At 45.9% G+C, this 23,956-nt stretch overlaps 1 long non-coding RNA gene across 1 annotated transcript; it reads left to right on the top strand.

Annotated features, from left to right (window-relative positions):
- The first annotated feature begins 4 nt into the window (after positions 1-4).
- LOC138664783 (uncharacterized) lies at positions 5-22,969 on the top strand. The gene is made up of 3 exons (XR_011318386.1): positions 5-125; positions 19,269-19,339; positions 22,137-22,969. It is a non-coding gene; the product is annotated as an uncharacterized lncRNA (long non-coding RNA).
- The last annotated feature ends 987 nt before the right edge of the window (positions 22,970-23,956 follow it).

Below are 23,956 nucleotides of genomic sequence, written 5' to 3'. Positions count from 1 at the left end.
CTGCGCCATAGAGTCTGGAGGAACGGCTAGAGTGGCCCGGTACCTGCTAGTGAAAGGCAGGTGGTAACTTCCGGCGGAAAAAGCTTCACTGACTGGTGGCGTATAGTTATGTCGCTGCTCAGACGGTAAGTGGCCATCTTGTTGGTTACTATTCCGTCACTACTTGTTTTTTTCTTTACCTGCCGTCATATGTGCTGGTCACAGACGGAAACTTCCTTCTCATTTTCACTGGTTCTGCGCATATAATAGGTTGGGTTCACATCTGCATGGTAGAAAAGACCACATGATGCCAGATCCCCTTCTCCATTCCCCCCACACATACACCACATAGTGCCAGAACACACACACACACACACACACACACACACACACACACACACACACACACACACACACACACACACACACACACACATCGCCAGACCACACACACCCATCACATCACATAGTGCCAGATCCCCACATACACACACCCACCACATAGTGCCAGATCTCTCTCACACACACACACCCACCACATAGTGCCAGATCCACACACACCCACCACATAGTGCCAGATCTCTCTCTCACACACACACACACACACACACACCACATAGTGCCAGATCTCCACACACCCACCACATAGTGCCAGATCCCCACACACACACCCACCACATAGTGCCAGGTCCCCCCCCCCCCCACACACACACCACATATTGCTAGATCCCCACACACACCACATAGTGACAGGTCCCCCCCCCACCTACACACACACACCACATGTCAGATCCACACACACCCACCACATAGTGCCAGATCCCCACATACACACACCCACCACATAGTGCCAGATCCCCACACACCCCCCACATAGTGCCAGATCCCCACACACCCACCACATAGTGCCAGATCTCCACACACACACCCACCACATATTGCCAGATCTCCACACACACACCCACCACATAGTGCCAGATCCACACACACACCCACCACATAGTGCCAGATCCACACACACACCACATAGTGCCAGATCCCCACACACACACCACATAGTGCCAGATCTCCACACACACACCCACCACATAGTGCCAGATCCCCACACACACACCCACCACATAGTGCCAGGTCCCCCCCCCCACACACACACACCACATATTGCCAGATCCCCACACACACCACATAGTGTCAGATCCACACACACACACCACATAGTGCCAGATCCCCACATACACACACCCACCACATAGTGCCAGATCCCCACACACACACCACATATTGTCAGATCCCCCCACACACACCATAGTGCCAGATCCCCACACACACCCACCACATAGTGCCAGATCCCCACAAACACACACCCACCACATAGTGCCAGATCCCCACACACACACCCACCACATAGTGCCAGATCCCCACACACACACCCACCACATAGTGCCAGATCCCACACACACACACCCACCACATAGTGCCAGATCCCCACACACACACCCACCACATAGTGCCAGATCCCCACACACACACCCACCCACCGCATAGTGCCAGATCCCCACACACACACCCACCGCATAGTGCCAGATCCCCACACACACACCCACCCACCGCATAGTGCCAGATCCCCACACACAGACCCACCGCATAGTGCCAGATCCCCACACACACACACACCGCACAGTGCCAGATCCCCCCACACACACACCCACTGCATAGTGCCAGATCCACACACACACCCACCCACCGCATAGTGCCAGATCCCCCCCACACACACACACATACCCACCACATAGTGCCAGATCCCCACACACACACCCGCCGCATAGTGCTAGATCCCCACACACACCGCATAGTGCCAGATACCCACACACCCACCACATAGTGCCAGATCCCCACACACGCACACACACACCACATAGTGCCAGATCCCCACATACACACACCCACCACATAGTGCCAGATCCCCACACACACACCACATATTGCCAGATCCCCCCACACACACCATAGTGCCAGATCCCCCCACACACACCCACCACATAGTGCCAGATCCCCACACACACACCCACCACATAGTGCCAGATCCCCACATACACACACCCACCACATAGTGCCAGATCCCACACACACACACACACACCCACCACATAGTGCCAGATCCCCACATACACACACTCAACACATAGTGCCAGATCCCCACATACACACACCCACCACATAGTGCCAGATCCCCCCCACACACACACACACACCACGTATTGCCAGATCCCCACACACACACACACACACACACACACCCACACCATCTAGTACCAGATCCCCACATACACACACCCACCGCATAGTGCCAGATCCACACACACACACACACACACACACACACCTACCGCATAGTGCCAGATCCCCCCCACACACACACTCACCCACCGCATAGTGCCAGATCCCCCCACACACAACCACAACATAGTGCCAGGTCCCACACACAACATAGTGACAGATCCCCTGACACACCACCACATCATAGTGCCAGATCTCCCTGCCCCACACACACCACATAGTGCCAGACCCACCCCCATGCCATATAGTGCCATTCCCCCCCCCCCCCCCACATAGCACCAGACCCCCATCCCATAGTGTTGCCGGATTCTGAGTCATAACTTTATTTATGTGACTTTTTGATCATTTTTTTTATTGCATTTTTGGAAGGGGATAACCAAATATTCAGCAATTTTAGTTAATGATGTGTGAGATAATTAATGTAATTTATTAGTTTGGACTTCTATGGCTTTTGCAATTCTAATTGTGGTGGTTTTTAAGTTTCTAATTGATTTAAAGGGGTTGTCCACTTCTAGGACAAGCACTTCTCATACCCCACACTTGGCCCCAATTATAATAATATCTTACACTTGCATCCTGCACCAGCGCTGTTCCCGCGGTGTCAGCATGCCCTCTCCCTGGGGCTCTTGTTATGTGGTTGTGACGCTGGTGCCAAATTAGCGTTGGCGTCACTGTCCCTGGATCAGCTGCAGCCCAGACTTCCTCCTCAAGTTCAATTGGTCTGAAGGCAGAGACACTAATGACATTGTTAATTGGGCGCTGGGGTCATTTGTCACAACAACCGCATGGGAGCCCCGGGGAGAGCGAATACCGACACCGCTTCACGGGAGGTGAGTATAAGCTTTTTTATTTTATCGTGGCCAAGCGTGGGATATGACAAGCAGTTGTCCAAATAGTATACAACTTCTTTAAAGGGAACCTGTCACCCCAAAAATCAAAGATGAGCTGCGGCCACCGGCATCAGGGGCCTATATATAGCATTCTGTAATGCTGTAGATAAGTCCCCGATATATCCTGAGAGATGAGAAAAAGAGGTTATATTATACTCACCCAGGGGCGGTCCCGCTGCGGTCCAGGTCCGATGGGCGTCGTGGTCCAATCCGGGGCCTCCTATCTTCTTACGATGACATCCTCTTCTTGTCTTCATGCTGCTGCTCCGGTGCAGACGTACTTTGTCTGCCCTGTTAAGAGCAGAGCAAAGTACTGCAGTCCGCAGGCGCTGGGCCTCTCTGACCTTTTGACCGAGCTGCGGCGTGAAGACAAGAAGAGGATGTCATCGTAAGAAGAAAGCAGGCCCCGGACTGCGACGCCCATCGGACCCGGACCACAGCAGGACCGCCCCTGGGTGGGTATAATATAACCTCTTTTTCTCATCTTTCATGATACATAGGCACTAGTGATGAGCGAATATACTCGTTACTCGAGATTTCTTGAGCATGCTCGGAGGTCCTCCAAGTATTTTTTTAGTGCTCTTAGTTTTAGTTTTTCTTGCCGCAGCTGACTGATTTACATCTGTTAGCCAGCTTAAAGGGAACCTGTCACCCCCAAAATCGATGGTGAGGTAAGCTCACCGTCATCAGTGGCTTATCTAGAGCATTCTGTAATGATGTAGATTAGCCGCCGATGTTACCTGAAAGAGGAGAAAAAGACGTTAGATTATACTAACCCAGGGGCGGTCCCGCTGCGGTCTGGTCAAATGGGTGTCTCAGGTCCGCTCCAGCGCCTCCCATCTTCATTCCATGACGTCCTCTTCTGGTCTTCATGCCGCGGCTCCGGCGAAGGCGTACTTTGTCTGCCCTGTTGAGGGCAGAGGAAAGTACTGCAGTGCGCAGGCGCCGGAAAGGTCAGAGAGGCAACCCTAGCAACCAGGCAACCCCCACATGTACTTATGCTGGCTAACAGATGTAAATCATTCAGGTGCGGCAAGAAAAGCTAAAACTTCGAGCACTGAAAAATACTCGGAGGACACCCAAGCGTGCTCGAGAAATCTCGAATAACGAGTATATTCGCTCATCACTAATCGGGGAGACAGGTTCCCTTTAACTATATACAGTCATGGCCAAAAGTCTTAGCACCCTTGAAATTGTTCCAGAAAGTGAAGTATTTCTCCCATAAAGTTATTGCAGCTACACATGTTGTTATATCATCTTTGCATTGTGCGTGCCACACTTAGCATGGAGAACAGAAACACGAGCGGAAAACTGAGGACTTGAGAACCAAATTTGTTGAACAATATCACCAATCTCAAGGTTACAAGTCCGTCTCCAGAGATCTTGATGTTCCTTTGTCCATGGTGTGCAATATAATCAATAAGTTTACAACCCATGGTACTGTAGCAAATGTACCTGGGTGTGGGCTGTAGAGAAAAATTGATGAAAGGTTGCAATGCAGGATAGTCCGGATGGTGGATAAGCAGCCCCAATCAGGTTCCAAAGAAATTCAAAATGTCCTGCAGGCTCAGGGTGTCAGCGCGAACTATCCGTCAACATTTGTATGAAATGAAATGCTATGGTAGGAGACTCAGGTGGATCCCACTGCTGAGACAGAGACATAAAAAAGCTAAACTGCAGTTTGCCAAAATGTATGCGAGTAAGCCAAAATCCTTCTGGGAAAGTGTCTTTTGAACAGATGAGACCAAGATGGAGCGTTTTAGTAAAGTACATCATTCTACTGTTTACCGAAAGCAGAATGAGGCCTACAATGAAAAGAACACAGGAACATAGTACCTACAGTCAAATATGGTGAAGGTTCAAAGATTGGGGTTGTTTTGTTGCCTCTGGCACAGGATGCCTTGACAGTGTTCAAGAAATTGTTAAATTTTTAGCAGTATGCAAAAGAAGAGTGGTCCAAAATTACAGTTGAGACTGAGAGATGTAAGAAGCTTGTTGCTGGTGTGAAGGATCGGCTCTGCAGTAGACGCTGGTTCACACACGTGACTTAAGTTTCCTGGTTCCAATCAAACATACAGTTTGTTAAAAGAAGTTCATAAACCGTCAGGGTTATAAACTAAAACAGCCTCTTCCAGGTTAATAAAAGGTATCACAAGAATAAAATGGAAAATAACAAGTCCATATAACACACGGGCTCAGCCGTTTGAATGTGAGTCTTTTCCTCTCAGACTCCAGCAGGGTCTGAGCAGCACATGCAAGGCTTCCTCACCCAGCAAAACACACAGAGTGAGAAAGCCCCAGTTGCCTTAAATCAGACCTTTCAAGACCTGGACTGGAGGTAAGTGAGAAGCTGATAACCTTCAGCTGCTCGTAAAACCCGGACCCATAATCCGGGCTAATAAAAACACCTCTCAGCACTATATGTGCTGGAGCCTGCTTCTAAAGGTCCTACATCATGGAGATTTGGCACCTGAGGAACACATACCTCCCATCAATGACCTGTCCAGCTGCCTCCTTACACTGGATATAGGAAGCGATTGATTGCAGTAATTTATTGCAAAGGGTGTGCAACCAAATATTAAGTTGAGGGTGCCAACAACTTTTGTCCAGGAAAATGGGCTGATGCAAAAGTTTGGGCACCCTCCATAGTTAGTACATACTAACACCCCCTTTTGCAAGTATCACAGCTTTTTGTAGCCAACCTAGAGTCTTTCAATTCTTGTTTGAAGGATTTTTATCAATTCTTCCTTGGAAAATTCTTTCAGTTCTGTGAGATTCCTGGGTTGTCTTGCATGCACTGGTGATTTGAGGTCTAACCACAGATTTTCAATGATGTTCACATCAAGGGACTGTGAGGGCCATTGTAAAGTCTTCAGCTTGTGCCTTTTGAGGTAGTTTAATATGAATTTTGACGTGTGTGTAGGATCATTATCCATTTGTATTTGTCATTCTCTTTTCAGCTTCAGCTTTTTTACAGATGGTGTGTGTTACGGTGTCCATCTCCACCATGGAATCTTTTTAGTTGGAATAAACTTTTGCATACCTTTTGAAGCTGGAACATCTCTTTTTTTTCATTTTTTTATTTGTACTGTGCTATAAGTGGTCCCTTGAATTCCATTCTTCAGGACGCTGGGAGCCTGGGTGAGCTGGTTACTTCACTTTTTTCTCTTTAAATCTTTCTGAAGGTCTTTTGCAGAAAGTGGGGGTTCTGATATGCCTCTCTAGCAATTCTATGAGGATCTCGCTGAAATTTTGCTTGGTCTTCAAGACCTTATCTTGACCTCCACTGCAGTTAACTGCTATTTCTTAAAGGGAACCTGTGACCCCCAAAATCGAAAGTGAGCTAAGCCCACCGGCATCAGGGGCTTATCTACAGCATTTTGTAATGCTGTAGATAAGCCCCCGATGTAACCTGAAAGATGAGAAAAAGAGGTTATATTATACTCACCCAGGGGCGGTCCCGCTGCGGTCCGGTCCGATGGGCATCGCGGTCCGGTCCGGGGCCTCCCATCTTCTTACGATGACATCCTCTTCTTGTCTTCACGGTGCGGCTCCGGCGCCAGCATACTTTGCCCTCTTGAGGGCAGAGCAGAGTACTGCAGTGCGCAGGCGCTGGGCCTCTCTGTCCTTTCGCCTTTCTTGACTGGCCCAGCCAGAGCCCTGACCTAAACCCAAATGAGCATCTCTGGAGAGACCTGAAAATGGCTGTCCACCAACATTCACCATCCAACCTGATGGAACTGGAGAGGATCTGCAAGGAAGAATGGCAGAGGATCCCCAAATCCAGGTGTGAAAAACTTGTTGCATCATTCCCAAGACGTTTCATGGCTGTGCTAGCCCAAAAGGGTGCTTCTACTCAATACTGAGCAAAGGGTCTGAATACTTATGACCATGTGATATTTAAATTTTACTCGGACTCCCATGACAGCACGAAGAGAGAGGGGATCCGCCCATTAGGAACAGGAAACCTACAGATACAAAAGGGCGGTACCTCTCCCTTGCCTCAGTTGGTTTCCTGTTCCTGAAGGGGACGGATGCCTACAGAAGGAGCCCAGGCCGGCCGGCCGAATACGGTAGCGGGGGGGTCTCCTACCTCGGCCGGTGCGGAGATCCCTGGAGACGCCACGGTGGTCCTTGCTGGATTTCACGGCAGTGGCGTTCGCAGCAGGGAGCGGAGTCCGGAGGATTTCCTGCCTCCATCAGCGTCGGCGCAGGTAAGTATTCCCATTGGTGGTGCAGCGGTATGGTGTGGCTGTGGGTGCCGGGCTCAGGCGTGTGGGTGAGCTCCCGGAGCGCTGCGCTCCATCCCCGGCGTCCTGCACCGCTCTCAGCGCGTGCTGGAGCGTTTCCGGGTGCAGTGACGTAGGGGGGCGGGGTTAGCGGCCGCTTCCGGGTCGCCGGACGTCTGCGCATGCGCAGTCGTTCCAAGATGGCGGCGCCCATCGCGTCTGAGTGCCGGTTTTGACCGCAAGATCTCCTGCCCTCTGCTGTATCCTGGACCAATAGGGACAGCGCTGGCCCATCTGCTGACCGGATCCAAGGGGTATTTATGCAGGTGGAGATGTTAGATCCCTGCTTTTGGTCGCATTTCGTCATGGAGAGTGGTGGTGAGCAGCAGCAGCTACCAGACGAGGTACGTCAGAAGCCCAAACAGAAAGATAGAGGCGACCAGCCCAGTCGTAAGAGCTCTTCCGAACAAGGATCCAGAGCTTCGACTAACAAAGAACCCCCTCGGATTCCGGTACTTTACTTTGGCGCACGGGTAAGTGATCTACGTGAAAGTTCACTCTGTGACGCAGGCCCCTTATACTTTATCATTCCAGGAGAAGAAGAGTACGGGAAAGTCAAAACATAAGGAGTGTGCCCTCTGTGGAGTCCCTCTACCTGACTCTTGTTCAAAAAAATTATGTGCCCCCTGTATACAGCAGACGGTGAGGTCTACAGGAGTGGGTTGGTGGTAGTGACATTAGGTCAGATATTAGTTATCTCCTATATTGTCCTCCCCTAGGTAGCAGAAGAGTCCGTAACTCCGGCAAACCTGAGGGAAATGATCCGGCTGGAAGTAAGGGAATCACTACGGTCCCTATCCCAAGCGGAAGGCTCAAAGCATAGGACTCTCTTGGACTCTAATTCTTCAGAGGAAGAAAGAGAGGAAAATACCTATCTCTCCAGTCCTCTCTCCTCCTCATCAGATGAGGAGTCAGGGCGATTCTGTCTACCCTTGGATAAAATTGACAAGGTTGTCAAATCAGTTAGAGGCACGATGGGTATAGAGGAACCTAAATCACAACCCTCGACCAGGAGTTGATGTTTAGTGGATTAGATCGTAAAAAACATAGATCTTTCCCGGTAAACGAGAAGATTCAGGACTTGATCCTTAGAGAATGGAAGAAACCGGAAAAAAAGGGGGCCTTACCACCGGCATTAAAACGCAGGTATCCCTTTGACGATCCGGTTGTGGATACATGGGATAAAGCTCCTAAATTGGACGCGGCTGTAGCAAAAGCGTCAAAGAAAGCCTCATTACCCTTTGAGGATATGGGGACCCTCAAGGATCCTCTGGACAGGAAGGCAGATATCTTCCTTAAAGGTACCTGGGAGATGGCGGCTGGATCTCTCAGACCAGCGGTGGCGGCAACATGTACGGCCAGATCATTAATGGTCTGGCTAGATCAGTTAGAGTCTCAGCTTAAGGACGGTGCATCCAGAGACACTATTCTGAAGGCTCTACCAACAATCCAGAATGCTGCAGCCTTCCTATCGGACGCATCCGTGGACTCGGTTAGAATGGCGGCTAGAGCGGCAGGACGATCTAACGTGGCTCGCAGGGCCTTGTGGCTGAAATGCTGGTCAGGTGACATTCAGTCTAGAACTAAGCTCTGCGCCATTCCGTGTGAAGGACAATACCTCTTCGGTCCAACTCTGGACGAGTTGTTGGAAAAAGCAGGGGATGACAAAAAGAAATTCCCCAATCTATATTCATCTTACCGCCGGCCCTTCAATCGAAGGAGATTTGGTCGCGGGAAGAAACGCGGGTCCTCTCCCACTAGAGAAAGTTTCAGATGGGAAGACAGACACGGTAGAGGTACGGGCTATATGTTTCGCCGTTCCTCAAAGGATCAGAAAAAACCGGACCAATTACTAGCGATCCCTGTGGGGGGTAGACTGTCAGCATTTTCCTCAGCTTGGCTTGACATTACAAACAGTAAATGGGTCAGAGGCATCATTACTGAAGGTCTAAGACTGGACTTCAATCACTGGCCTCGTGAAAAATTTAAATTAACCCCTTTATGTTCCTCCCCCCTTGAGCAAGCAGCTCTGGAAGCAGAGGTTATGAACTTATGTTCCCAGAACGTGCTGATTGAAATTCCGGAATCAGAAAGAGGAAGGGGATTTTATTCTCCTCTTTTTCTGATTAAGAAACCAGACGGATCTTTTAGAACGATCATTAATCTCAAATGTCTTAATGAGTTCCTGGTCAATGAATCATTTAAAATGGAAACAATCAATTCAGCAATAAAAATGTTGTTTAACCACTGTTTCATGCTAGTTGTATATCTAAAAGATGCATACTATCATGTTCCAATACATGAACACTTCCAGAGATTCCTAAAGGTACCGTCACACTATAACATTTCGATCGCTACGACGGTACGATTCGTGATGTTCCAGCGATATCGTTACGATATCGCTGTGTCTGACACGCAGCAGCGATCAGGGATCCTGCTGAGAATCGTACGTCGTAGCAGATCGTTTAGAACTTTCTTTCATCGCTGGATCTCCCGCTGTCATCGCTAGATCGGTGTGTGTGACACCGATCTAGCGATCTAGCGATGCGATCCAGCGATGCGTTCGCTTGTAACCAGGGTAAACATCGGGTAACTAAGCGCAGGACCGCGCTTAGTTACCCGATGTTTACCCTGGTTAAAAGCGTTAAACTAAAAAAAAACAAACAGCACATACTTACATTCTGGTGTCCGTCAGGTCCCTTGCCGTCTGCTTCCAGCACTGTGACTGCCGGCCGTAAAGTGAAAGCAGAGCACAGCGGCTGTGCTTTCACTTTCACTTTACGGCCGGCAGTCACTGAGTGCGGGAAGCAGACTGCAAGGGACCTGACGGACACCAGAATGTAAGTATGTGCTGTTTGTTTTTTTTTTAGTTTAACGCTTGTAACCAGGGTAAACATCGGGTAACTAAGCGCGGTCCTGCGCTTAGTTACCCGATGTTTACCCTGGTTACCCAGGGACCTCGGCATCGTTGGTCGCTGGAGAGCTGTCTGTGTGACAGCTCCCCAGCGACCACACTACGATTTACCTACGATCACGGCCAGGTCATATCGCTGGTCGTGATCGTAGGTAAATCGTATAGTGTGACGGTACCCTAAGAGTAGCTGTGTCAATGGGGGGCCAGATTCGCCATTTCCAGTTCAGAGCTCTTCCCTTCGGCTTATCAGCAGCTCCTAGGGTGTTTACAAAGTTAGTGGCCGAAGTCATGGCGCACTTACGGGAGTCTGACATCCTAATTATTCCCTACTTGGATGACTTTCTTATAGTAGGGAGCTCTGCAGACCATTGCCTTTCTCAGCTAGAGACAGCCACATCCAAACTTGAGCATCTAGGGTGGATCGTAAATTATGAAAAATCTCGTTTACAGCCCCAGAAAATACAAAGATTTTTGGGACTATTGTTAAACTCAGAATCCCAACAATGTTGTCTTCCACCCGACAAGTTGTTACATATCCAACAACAGGTGTCTAGGGCAATTGATAAACTATCCATGACCCTTAGACAGGCTATGTCACTATTGGGTTCCTTAACCTCTTGCATTCCCGCTGTCCGTTGGGCCCAGTTCCACACCAGACCGTTACAATCTGAGGTGCTGGTTAATGACAGAATCTTACGGGGGTCCCTACAGAGTCAGATTACCTTGAGTCCAAAAACACTCACATCTCTTAAGTGGTGGCTAGTCAGTGAAAATTTATCGGCGGGAGTTCCCTGGGTGTCTCAGGTAACACGGGTGGTAACAACAGATGCTAGCCCTTCGGGTTGGGGAGCACACATGGATGACATGATGGTTCAGGGTCTATGGTCCCCTCCCCTAACATCAGCCTCCTCCAACCAGAAAGAGTTAATGGCAGTAGAGCTTTCGGTGAAAAAATTCCTCATATATCTGCAGGGTCATCATGTCAAGATCCTATTGGACAACCAGGTGGCAGTCGCATACATAAATCATCAGGGTGGAACTCATTCCGAGTCACTGATGAGAGTGGCGGATCGTCTGTTCCAGACAGCAGAAAATCACTTCTTATCCCTAACCGCTCTACACATAAGAGGAAAAGAAAACATCAAGGTGGACTTTCTAAGCCACAACACCTTGAGGCAAGGGGAGTGGTCCCTAAACAATTGCGTGTTCGATCAGATCGTCCACAAATGGGGACATCCAGAAGAAGATTTATTTGCTACCAGGGACAACCGGAAGACAACAAAATTTTGTTCCCTAAATCCCAGGGAAAATCCTCTGACGGTAGACGCCTTTCTAATCAAATGGGATTTTCAACTGGCGTATGCATTTCCTCCACTAGGCCTGTTACCCTTAGTAGTCAGGAAGATAAGAGAAGATCGAGCCAGAGTTATATTGATTGCCCCATTCTGGCCCAGAAGGGCCTGGTTCACTTGGCTCAGGATCATGTCAGTGGAGGATCCCTGGGTGCTTCCGGACATTCCAGATCTGCTCTACCAGGGTCCGATCAGCCATCCTCAAGTAAAGAATCTCCATTTAACGGCATGGATTTTGAAAGGGCGTTACTAAAAAGCAAAGGGTTCTCCCCGAGTCTAATTGAGACCCTTATGAAAAGTAGAAAGCAAATAACCACAACAATTTACGCTAGAACCTGGCGGAAATTTCTGGCCTCTTCTGATTTTAATTTAGAAGAGGGATTACCTATAAAACAAATCTTAGAATTTCTGCAAAGAGGCTTAGAGCTAGATCTATCCACTAGTACTCTAAGGGTACAGGTCTCGGCCCTAGGGGCTCTATTTTCATGTAACATCGCCAATAATTATTGGATCTCAAGGTTCATTAAAGCATCTATTAGATCTAGACCCATACATAAAGATAGATCTATGCCTTGGGATCTCAACCTAGTACTGTCAGCATTGACTAGAGAGCCGTTTGAACCTTTACAATCAGCTTCAATTAAGGCCTTATCCCTTAAGACAGCTTTTCTTGTGGCAATTACATCTGCCCGTAGAGTGGGGGACATACAAGCGCTCTCCAAGCTTGCCCCTTATACAGAGTTTCTGCCGGATAGAGTAGTCCTCAGACCGGACCCAGCCTATTTACCAAAAGTGTCATCACGGTTTCACAGGACACAGGAGATAGTTTTACCATCCTTCCTTCCCAATCCCTCCAACCCTAAAGAAGAACTACTCCATACATTAGATGTTAGGAGATGCCTGCTAGAATACATCTCTATTACTGACACATGGAAGAAAGATGATGCGTTATTTTTATGTTTCCAAAACCCTAGAAAGGGACTCAGGGTATCAAAGTACACACTAGCAAAGTGGATTAGGGAGGCTATCTCTTTGGCTTACACTGCAGGTGGAGGTCCGGCTCCGCAGAATCTGAGGGCGCATTCCACCAGGGCCATGGCTACATCCTGGGCGGAAAAGTCTGGAGTATCAATCGACCAGATATAAAAAGGCGGCCACATGGTCATTCCCGTCCACCTTCTTTAAACACTATAGGTTGGATTTGGGGGCTTCCTCTGATCTCACATTCGGGTTAAGGGTGCTACAGGCCATAGTCCCTCCCTAAGGAAGCTTACATCTCTGTAATTCTCTCGTCGTGCTGTCATGGGAGTCCGAGTAAAGCATTAAGCTACTTACTGGTAGCGGCATTTCTCGGAGGCCCATGACAGCACCCTTAGTTCCCTCCCTATTCACTGGGGGTTGCACTTCCTATAAATGTATATATTTCACAATATGATACCAGTTCCAATAGATGTCTGATATTTTGTATATAATCTGTATATAGTGTATATTTTTGTGTACCACTAACCGCGGTAGTCCTCTCAAGACTCTGAAATACAACTGAGGCAAGGGAGAGGTACCGCCCTTTTGTATCTATCTGTAGGTTTCCTGTTCCTAATGGGCGGATCCCCTCTCTCATCATGCTGTCATGGGCCTCCGAGAAATGCCGCTACCAGTAAGTAGCTTAATGCTTTTCTTTTTTTAATAAATTTGCAAAAATGTCTGGGAGGGGGGTTCAGTCAAGATGGGGTGCAGAGTGTACATTAATAAAAAATGAACTTTTTTGTATTTACAAAATGGCTGCAGTGAAACAAAGAGTGAAAAATGTAAAGGGGTCTGAATACTTTCGGTACCTACTGTATATAGTTGTGCTCACAAGCTTACATACCCTGGCAGAATTTTCGCTTTCTTGGCCTTTTTTTCAGAGAATATGAATGATAACACCAAAACATTTCTCCACTCATGGTTAGTGGTTGGGTGAAGCCATTTATTGTCAAACTAATGTGTTTTCTCTTTTTAAATCATAATGACAACCCAAAACAAAGGCCAAGAAAGCAAAAATTCTGCCGGGGTATGTAAACTTTTGAGCACAAATGTATATACAATAGTTAAATTTAAAAAAATATCTTGCCAGTGTTTTTAAAGACATTATCAACTCTGTCCCCATTGGGGCTCACATTCTGAATCCTCCATCAGTATGTCTTTGGATAAGATGAGTCATTCATTAGAGATCAGTGAGGGCCTGACACCCTCACCAATTAGCTGAAGCACTGCAGCAACCAGATTTAAGCAATGTACTGCTTAAATGCTTAAATACAGTTTACTGATTACTGCCGAGTACTAAACATATGACAGATCAGTGGTTTTCCTCTCCTGTACTTTGCTTAGTACATGCCAGTGCTTTACCAGACATTACATCAAAATGTTATTCCTTGAGAACCCTTTAAACTTTCATGTGGATTTTTTTTATACTTTTGAAAAAATGTTAAGTTGCTTTTTAAATATATATATACGAGGGGCGATCCAAAAGTAATGATAATCGGTTATTTCTATTGCACACAGAAATTAAAATAAAATGTTTTCTTCTCTCTTAGGTACCCACCAGGAAAAAAAAATTACTTAAATAGACCACGATTCCCGGGAGCTACATTCATTTGAATATGAACTGTCGAGGAGTGAACATCAAAATGGAAAAAAACGAGCTCAGAGCTGTCATCAAATACCTCTGCTTGAAAAAAAAGACTACCAAAGACATACACAGCGACTTGGTGGAAACATTGGGGGACTCTTCTCCATATTCCACAGTTGCACGCTGGGCCAAGGAATTTAAGCTGGGAAGAACATCGACGGAAAATGAACATCGTGAAGGACGCCCATCCACGTCCCTCAATGAAGAAAACGTGAAAAAAGTTGAAGTTGTATTGGCAGATCGAAGAGTGACTATCAGGCATGTAGCTGAGGTCACAGGGATCGCATATGTCAGTATTCAAAGAATCCTTGCAAAAGAATTGCATATGAGAAAGGTCTCCGCGCGTTGGGTGCCAAAAATGTTAACCGACGAACAAAAGAAGAAACAAGTTGACATTTCAATAGCAAATCTCGAAAAGTTCCAAGCAGACAAGGAAAATTTTTTGTCACGTTTTTTGACCATGGACGAGACCTGGATCCACCACTTTGATCCCGAAACTAAACAACAATCGATGACATGGAAACGAGCCGACGAACCGACGCCGAAGAAATTCAAAGTGTCAAGCTCAGCAGGGAAGTTTATGGCGTCCGTTTTTTGGGACGCTGAAGGAATTATTATGGTTGACTATTTGGAGAAGGGAGCCACTATTACGGGCTCCTACTACGCAGAACAAATAAGAAGATTGCGGGAGGCTATCAAGGAGAAAAGGCGCGGCAAACTGCGGGCTGGAGTGTTGTTTCACCAAGATAACGCGCCGGCTCACAAAGCTGCTGTTGCCATGGCTACCATTCAAGAAGCGGGCTTTGAACTGGTGGAACACCCCCCCTATTCACCAGATCTAGCCCCCAGTGACTTCTTTCTCTTTCCTCGGCTCAAGGAACACCTCCGGGGCAAGAAATTTGACGACAATAGCGACGTGATAACCGCTGTTGGGGATTTTTTTGAGGGTCAAGATCAAGAATTTTTTTCGAAGGGAATTCTAAGTTTAGAAAAGAGATGGACTAAATGTATAGACTTGTTAGGAGACTATGTAGAAAAATAAATTTATTTTTTGACTATATTCATTGTGTTTAGTATTGATTATCAGTACTTTTGGATCGCCCCTCGTATATATATATCTATATATATAATTGTCTAAGGGTTTTTCCGTCTGTCTGTCTGTCTGTCCTGGAAATTCTGCGTCTCTGATTGGTCGAGGCCGCCAGGCCTCGACCAATCAGCGACGGGCACAGTATCGATGTAGAAATCCCGCGTCTCTGATTGGTCGAGGCCGCCAGGCCTCGACCAATCAGCGACGGGCACAGCGACGATGATGGCACAGTATCGACATAGATGTCATAATGGTTGCCATGGCGACGATGATGTCATAAAGGTTGCCTCGACCAATCAGCGACGGGCACAGTCTGCCGCGAATTCTGGAATCATCATTGTCCATATACTACGGGGACATGCATATTCTAGAATACCCGATGCGTTAGAATCGGGCCACGACCTCCAGGCCTCGACCAATCAGCGACGGGCACAGCATGGCGACAATGATCTCATAAAGGTTGCCTCGACCAATCAGCGACTGGCACAGTCTGCCGCGAATTCGCCTCGACCAATCAGCGACGGGCACAGTATCGACGTAGATGTCATAATGGTTGCCATGGCAACAATGATGTCATAAAGGTTGCCTCGACCAATCAGCGACGGGCACAGTCTGCCGCAAATTCTGGAATCATCATTGTCCATATACTACGGGGACATGCATATTCTAGAATACCCGATGCGTTAGAATCGGGTCACAATCTAGTATATATATATATATATACACACGTCCACTTCCGTCTGTCTGTCACGGAAATCCCGCATCGCTGATTGGTTGCGCCCAGCCGGTCGCGACCAATCTGCGACAGGCACAGTCCGGCCGCGAATTGGCCCCTCCCTACTCCCCTCCAGTCAGTGCCCCCTTCATACTCCCTCCAGTCAGCGCCCACATAGCGTTTCATCAGTTCGTTAAACGGACTGCGTTACACTGCGGCATAATGCGGTGTAACGCAATCAGTTAACGCTGCCATTAACCCTGTAAGTGTGACCAACGTTTTACTATTGATGCAGCATCAATAGTAAAAACATATAATGTTAAAAATAATTTTAAAAAATCATATTCTCACCTTTCGGCGTCCGCGGCAGCCTTTCCCGCTCCTCGCGACGCTCCGGTCCCAAGAACGCATTGCGGCAATGACGAACCGCTACGTTATCACGGGTTATTGCCGCAAGGCATTACTGGGAACGGAGCGTCGCAAGGAGCATCTCTAAAGGCCTGGGCTGGATCTGGGGGCCGCCGGTAGGTAAGTATATAACTAATTTTTATTTTGATTCTTTTTTTTTTTACAGGGACATGGTGCCCACATTGCTTTATACTGCGTGGGTGGGCTGTACTATATACTGCGTGGGCTGTGTTACATATTACCTCGCTATGCAATATACTACGTGGGCTGTGCAATATACTGTGTGGCTGTGCAATACACTATATACTACGTAGCTGTGTTACATACTACGTGGGCTGTGTTATATACTACATGGGCCGTGCTATATACTACGTGGCTGTGCTATATACTACGTGGCTGCTTTATACTACGTGGCTGAGCTATATACTATGTGGGCTGTGCTCTATACTGCGTGGGGTGTGTTATATACTGCGTGGGCTGTGTTATATACCGCGTGGGCTGTGTTATATACCGCGTGGGCTGTGTTATATACCGCGTGGTCTGTGCTATATACTGCGTGGTCTGTGCTATATACTACGTGGGCTGTGCTATATACTATGTAGCTGTGCTATATATTACATGGCTGGCCGCGGACAATTAGCGACTGGCGCAGTCCGGCCGCGAATTGTCGTGGAATTTAAACCACGCTTCGCTAATTGGACGCGCCCGGCTGGCCGAATTCTGTGTATTAATTTCATTATTCTGAAATCTTCATAAATAAACTACATACATATTCTAGATTACCCGATGTTTTAGAATCGGGCCACCATCTAGTGTATGTGTGTGTATATATATATATATATATATATATATATATATATATATATATATATATATACATGTGTGTGTGTGTGTATATGTGTGTATATATATATATATACATTAGATCTTTTACTATTGATGCTGCATACGCACGCAGCCCACGCAGTATATAGTACATAAATATATATATATATATATATTATATATATTTATGTACTATATACTGCGTGGGCTGCGTGCGTATGCAGCATCAATAGTAAAAGATCTAATGTTACAAATAATAATAAAAAAAAAGGTTATTCTCACCTTCCGACGTTGCGCGCTGTCCTCGGCAGTGCAAGCGGCAGGTTTCGGTGCCAAGGATGCTATGCGAGAAGGACCTGCCATGACGTCACGGTCATGTGACCGCGACGTTATCACAGATCCTGCACTCATACCAACCCTGGGACCGGAAGTTGCCTCGTGCACCGCACACAGGCGCCAGGACTTCAAAGGGCCTTCGGAAGGTGAGTATATGTTTATTTTAAGTCTTTTTTAACCACGCATATAGTGCCCACATTGCTATATACTACGTGGACTGTGTTACATACTGCATGGGCTCTGTTATATACTACATCTCTGTGCTATATACTATGTAGCTGGGCAATATACAACGTGACTGTGCAATATACAGTGTGACTGTCCAATATACTACGTGCTCTGTGTTATATGCTGCGTAGCTGAGCAATATACTATGTGGCTGTGTCGGTTCTGTTATATACTACGTCGACTGTGCAATATACTACGTGGCTCTGTTATATATTACGTGGCTGTGCAATATACTACATGCCTGTGCAATATACTACGTGGCTTTACAATATACTATGTGGCTATGTTATATATTACGTTGCTCTGCTATATACTACGTGGCTGACCAATATACTACATACCTGTGCATTACACTACGTGGCTATGTTATATACTACGTCGGTTGTGTTAAATACAACGTCACAGTGCAATATAGTACGTAGCCTGTGCTATATACTACCTACATATTCTAGGATACCCGATTAGAATCGGGCCACCATCTAGTGTGTGTGTGTATATATGTATATATGTGTGTGTATATATATATATATATATATATATATATATATATATATATATATATATATATATTATTAATAAATATATATATATATATATTTTATTAATAAATATATATATATATATATATATACTTGGCGCGCAGTCCGGTCTGAAGATTGCATTGCGGTCTCGCGCGATGATGACGTAGCGGTGTCGCGAGACCGTACGTCATCATCTCGCGAGACCGCAATGCATGCAGCGGTCACCGGGGCGTCGCGCGGAGCGGAAAAGGCCGGTTCCTGATTCGGGGGGGGCCACCGGAGGGTGAGTATGTAACTATTTTTTTTTTTTTTAGTATTTTTAACATTAGATATTTTTATTATTCATGCTGCATAGGCAGCATGAATAGTAAAAAGGTGGTCACACAGGGGTTAATAGCAGCGTTAACCGAGTGCGTTACACCGCGGTCAACGCTGCCATTAACCCTGTGTGAGCGCTGACCGGAGGGGAGTATGCGGACGCCGGGCACTGACTGCGGGGAGGAAGGAGCGGCCATTTTTTTCCGGACTGTGGCCGTCGCTGATTGGTCGCGGCAGCTATGACAGGCAGCTGCCGAGACCAATCAGCGAATGAATAACAGTGACAGAAGGACAGACAGACAGACGGAAGTGATCCTTAGACAATTATATAGTAGATATATATATATAATGTGTGTGTATGATTTTTTTTTATTATTATTATTAATTTTTTATCGCAGGAACAGCAAATGGGGCAAGTGTCCGTATGGAGCATCTATGAGGCCATAACGTTTGTGCAGCACTATATGGGGTAAGTGTCTGTATGGGGCCATAATCAACGTTTGTGCAGCACTATATGGGGCAAGTGTCTGTATGGGGCCATAACGTTTGTGCAGCATTATATGGGGCAAGTGTCTGTATGGGGCCATAACGTTTGTGCAGCACCATATGGGGCAAGTGTCTGTATGGGGCCATAACGTTTGTGCAGCATTATATGGGTCAAGTGTCTGTATGGAGCATCTTACGGGGCCATAATCAACATTTGTGCAGCATTATATGGGGAAAGTGTCTGTATGGGGCCATAATTAACGTTTGTGGAGCATTACGGTATATGGGGCAAGTGTCTGTATGGAGCATCTTATTGGGCCATAATCAAGGTTTGTGCAGTGCTATATGGGGCAAATATCTTTATAGAGCATCTTATGGGGCCATAATTAACGTTTGTGCAGCATTATATGGGGCAAATGTCTGTATGGAGTTTCTTTTGGGGCCATAACCTTTGTGCAGCACTATATGGGGAAATATCTTTATGGAGCATCTTATGGGGCCATAATCAGCATTTGTGCAGCACTATATTGGGCAAATGTGTCTATGGAGCATCTTGTGGGGCCATTATTAACCTTTATGCAGGATTATATGGGGCATATTTTAATATGGAGCATCTTATGGGGCCCATCATAAACTTTATGGAGCATTATATGGGGCTCCTGATTCAATATGGATATTCAAAAAAACTTAACCTACTGATGTCTCAATTTATTTTACTTTTATTGGTATCTATTTTTACTTTCGACATTTACCGGTAGCTGCTGCATTTCCCACCCTATGCTTATACTTGAGTCATTAAGTTTTCCCATTTTTTTTGTGGCAAAATTAGGGGGGTCGGCTTATACTCGAGTACAGTCATGGCCAAAAGTATTAACACCCCTGCAATTCTGTCAGATAATACTCAATTTCTTCCTGAAAATGATTGCAATCACAAATTCTTTGGTATTATTATCTTCATTTAATTTGTCTTAAATGAAAAAAACACAAAAAGAATTGTCCTAAAGCCAAATTGGATATAATTCCACACCAAACATAAAAAGGGGGTGGACACAAGTATTGGCACTGTTCGAAAAATCATGTGATGCTTCTCTAATTTGTGTAATTAACAACACCTGTGACTTACCTGTGGCACCTAACAGGTGTTGGCAATAACTAAATCACACTTGCAGCCAGTTGACATGGATTAAAGTTGACTCAACCTCTGTCCTGTGTCCTTGTGTGTACCACATTGAGCATGGAGAAAAGAAAGAAGACCAAAGAACTGTCTGAGGACTTGAGAAACCAAATTGTGAGGAAGCACGAGCAATCTGAAGGCTACAAGTCCATCTCCAAAGACCTGGATATTCCTGTGTCTACCGTGCGCAGTGTAATCAAGAAGTTTAAAGCCCATGGCACCGTGGCTAACCTCCCTAAATGTGGACAGAAAAGAAAAATTGACAAGAGATTTCAACACAAGATTGTACTGATGTTGGATAAAGAACCTCGACTAACATCCAAACAAGTTCAAGCTGCCCTGCAGTCCGAGGGTACAACAGTGTCAACCCATACTATCCGTCGGCATATGAATGAAAAGGGACTGTATGGTAGGAGACCCAGGAAGACCCTACTTCTTACCCCGAGACAAAAAAAAGCCAGGCTGGAGTTTGCCAAAACTTACCTGAAAAAGCCTAAAACGTTTTGGAAGAATATTCTCTGGTCAGATGAGACAAAAGTAGAGCTTTTTGGGCAAAGGCATCAACATAGAGTTTACAGGAGAAAAAAGAGGCATTCAAAAAAAAGAACCACGGACCCTACAGTCAAACATGGCGGAGGTTCCCTGATGTTTTGGGGTTGCTTTGCTGCCTCTGGCACTGGACTGCTTGACCATGTGCATGGCATTATGAAGTCTGAAGACTACCAACAAATTTTGCAGCATAATGTAGGGCCCAGTGTGAGAATGCTGGGTCTCCCTAAGAGGTCATGGGTCTTCCAGCAGGACAATGACCCAAAACACACTTCAAAAAGCACTAGAAAATGGTTTGAGAGAAAGCACTGGATACTTCTAAGGTGGCCAGCAATGAGTTCAGACCTGAATCCCACAGAACACCTGTGGAGAGATCTAAAAATGGCAGTTTGGAGAAGGCACCCTTCAAATATCAGGGACCTGGAGCAGTTTGCCAAAAAAGAATGGTCTAAAATTCCAGCAGAGCATTGTAAGAAACTCATTGATGGTTACCGGAAGCGGTTGGTCGCAGTTATTTTGGCTAAAGGTTGTGCAACCAATTATTAGGCTGAGGGTGCCAATACTTTTGTCTGGCCCATTTTTGGAGTTTTGTGTGAAATGATCAATGTTTTGCTTTTTGCTTCATTCTCTTTTGTGTTTTTTCATTTAAGACAAATTAAATGAAGATAATAATACCAAATAATTTGTGTTTGCAATCATTTTCAGGAAGAAACTGAGTATTATCTGACAGAATTGCAGGGGTGTTAATACTTTTGGCCATGACTGTATATACAGTAACATTATACTTTTTTTTTTTTGGCTCACTAAGGAATTTGAACCTGTGGTTATGGTCCTGTCAATAATCTCCTATTAGCCCCGATCTGGCTAAAGTGCTGAGCAAATAGGCAGGGGTCCTGGTCAGCAGTCGGTCTTTTCTAGCTTCTACCTCCAATGGGCTATCAATATTACCGCAAACCCCTTGAAGTTGCCATTTCCTTGGTTTCCAACCATGGAAAACTGTATTTTAAAAATCTTACTTACGATTGTAACTGACGGTTGTAATATCTGTCTTTTCTAGTGAGCCATCCTATGTAATTTCCTCAAGCTAGCATCAAAAATATTGGTGTGCAGTTTTCATCCTTCCAGATTGTTGGTCATCTCAGCACAGCCTGGATGACATCAGGACCATTTTGCAGAGACAATGGCCAGCAACCCCTTGGATGATCAGGAGTCCCAAACCCAGAGCAAAAACCGTAATGTGGACAGTGATAAAGCCGATGAACACATGGACCATACGTATTCAGTGATATGTAACATCACAGACAGTGATATCCCTTACTCCGCTCTGAGCCCAGATACCATCGTGCTTAGGAAGAAAATCCGTCGTTTACATCGTCTGGCACAAAGGCAGAATCATAAGATAAAATGTATGAAACAACTGATTAAACAACTAAGTGCGTCCACTTAAAGGGCCATGCATGTACAGATTTGTAAGATATAATAGTGTTCATAGAGGCAGATATTTTTCTGAACTACTTGCTTGTAAATCCATTGGGGAACATTACACTGAGCCTCTTTATGTTCTCACTGGGTGTTTGCAGGGAATTAATGCTACGTTCACACGGTGAGTATTTTTTTATGCTTTGTATTTTTGAAAAAAATGCAAGAACCGTAACCTATTTTACTTAATAGATGCAGAAAATCTGTAACATCTAAAACTCACCAAAAGCTCATTGTGGGAACGTAACAGATTATAATAAACTACACTGCTAATTAAGATAAAATAGGCTTTGTGTCCCTTTAAATCTACCTTTATAACAGAAGACTGTGAACTGTGAATGACTATGTACGTGTTTGATTTTAGTTTTACCTTTCTTTTTTACATTTATGAATAAATATGAGATATAAGGGATTTCATTATTTGCTTATTCTTCTTTGCTGACCACACTCTCCATGGATATGAATGCAGCTATCGGCCAGTTGTGCTTACTTTACTGTCTGGTGAGAACACCTGACTGATCTCCTGTGAGGAACAAGATAAAGGCTCATTCTCACTTGCAATGCAATTGGATGGGTACAATCCTATAAAAAATCAGATTGCGCTCGCCCCAATGTTTCTGTATGGTGCAGCTCACATCTGCAATTTTCTGATGCCGCGATTGCACCCCAGAATCGGATAGCACTCACTTATATAATTCTATGGGTGCTCGTGAAACATCACACTGCACTCGGATATCACCCGAGTGCAATGTAATTACGGCCAATGCCGGCAGTAGAGGAAATGGAGAAAAATTACTACCTCAGTCTCCTAAGCAGCTATGCTCTGATTCTCGTGCAAGAGGATCAGAGCACTGACACTCGGCTCACGCTCGCAGCAGAGGAGGATCAGAACACTGACACTCGGCTCATGCTCGCAGCAGAGGAGGATCAGAGCACTGACACTTGGCTCACGCTCGCAGCAGAGCAGGAGCCAAGTATCATTAGCATATCGCATCCAATGCCCTCGCATGAGGGAATCATCGGAAGCCATACGTTAATGGGACAGCGGCCAAAGGCTCATTCCCACTTGCGATGAAATCGGACAAAGGCAGTCCAATTAAAAATTGGATTACATTCGTACCAATGTTATTTTATCATTGTGTGTTCATCTGCAGGTTGGATCAGATCACAATCGGACTGGAAAAAAATAGCAGCATGCTGCGATTGTAATCAGAAATTTGATCGCATTTGGCAATAGAAGTCAGTGTGCGAGAAAAAAAATCGCACAGCACTCAAACCATGCAAGTGCAGTCCGATTTTTACACACCGATGTCCTTTGAAAAGCCGGCAATTCATCTGCCACGTACATTAAAATGACTAAATAAATAATTTTCTGAAAAAAAATATTTGTGGAAAAAA

This window comes from Ranitomeya imitator, chromosome 2, assembly GCF_032444005.1.
Source record: "Ranitomeya imitator isolate aRanImi1 chromosome 2, aRanImi1.pri, whole genome shotgun sequence".
Taxonomy (NCBI): Eukaryota; Metazoa; Chordata; class Amphibia; order Anura; family Dendrobatidae; genus Ranitomeya; species Ranitomeya imitator.
Note: the sequence above shows the minus strand (reverse complement) of the source record. Positions and strands in the feature narration are given on the sequence as shown.